The sequence below is a fragment of the Cornus florida genome, unplaced genomic scaffold, assembly GCF_030987335.1.
Source record: "Cornus florida cultivar Cherokee Brave unplaced genomic scaffold, ASM3098733v1 CherokeeBrave_3.0.0_Hap2_Chr03, whole genome shotgun sequence".
In the NCBI taxonomy this organism is placed as follows: domain Eukaryota; kingdom Viridiplantae; phylum Streptophyta; class Magnoliopsida; order Cornales; family Cornaceae; genus Cornus; species Cornus florida.
In genome coordinates this window covers 26,339,992-26,340,744 of record NW_026775573.1, presented here as the reverse complement: position 1 = coordinate 26,340,744, position 753 = coordinate 26,339,992, and the positions used below count along the sequence as shown (strand labels likewise).

General features: G+C 27.8%; 1 pseudogene; it reads left to right on the top strand.

Annotated features, from left to right (window-relative positions):
- Nucleotides 1-428: 428 nt before the first annotated feature.
- On the top strand, nucleotides 429-535 carry LOC132302113 (small nucleolar RNA snoR100; annotated as a pseudogene).
- The last annotated feature ends 218 nt before the right edge of the window (nucleotides 536-753 follow it).

The following is a 753-nucleotide window of genomic DNA, read 5'->3' as shown; positions in this document are numbered from 1 at the left end:
TTTTTTTTTTTTTGGGTTGATGGGGTATCCTTTTTTTTTTTTTTTTTTTTTTCCTTTTTTTTTTGGTCTTGATGACCTTTTTTAGGGTCTTTTTCTTTTTGGGGTTATTTTATTTTATTTTTTGTTTATATGAAAATAGATAATGTATTTTAGGGTGGCAAATGGACAGGTTGGGTTGGGTTGAAAATAGGTGGGTTAACATGAGTCAAGACCCATATTCAATCCGTTCAGAATGAGTTGAATATGAACGGGTTAAAAATGGGTAGGGTTAACCCGTTATGACCCATGGACCCATTAATTATTATTTTTTAATTATTTTTAAATTTTTATCTCAAAAAAAATCTTAAATAGTAGTATAAATATATATATATGTATATCATCATTGAGATCTGTATCTGTGTACAATAAGCCGATGCTTTGGAATATAAGAATGAAGGAAGCATGGTAATGTGCACAGAGAATGAAGCGTCATCATGTCTACCCCCTCTAATGCTTCTAGCCTTTTGATTTCGGGGCTGGGATCAGATCTACATCTTTTTAAAAAAATTATTTATATGTTGGTACTAAACATATGTTTTTTTGTATGTATCTGATTATTTATGTTTTTGTGATTAAATATTAATTTTTTGTCAAACTATTATATACATATTTTTATTCTGTGTTCATGATCTATGAATTTAAGTTCTGGGTCTTCTAGAAGACATTAGTTTTTATCGTAGTTAATATTTTTCTTTTGATTTTTTTATTAATTTT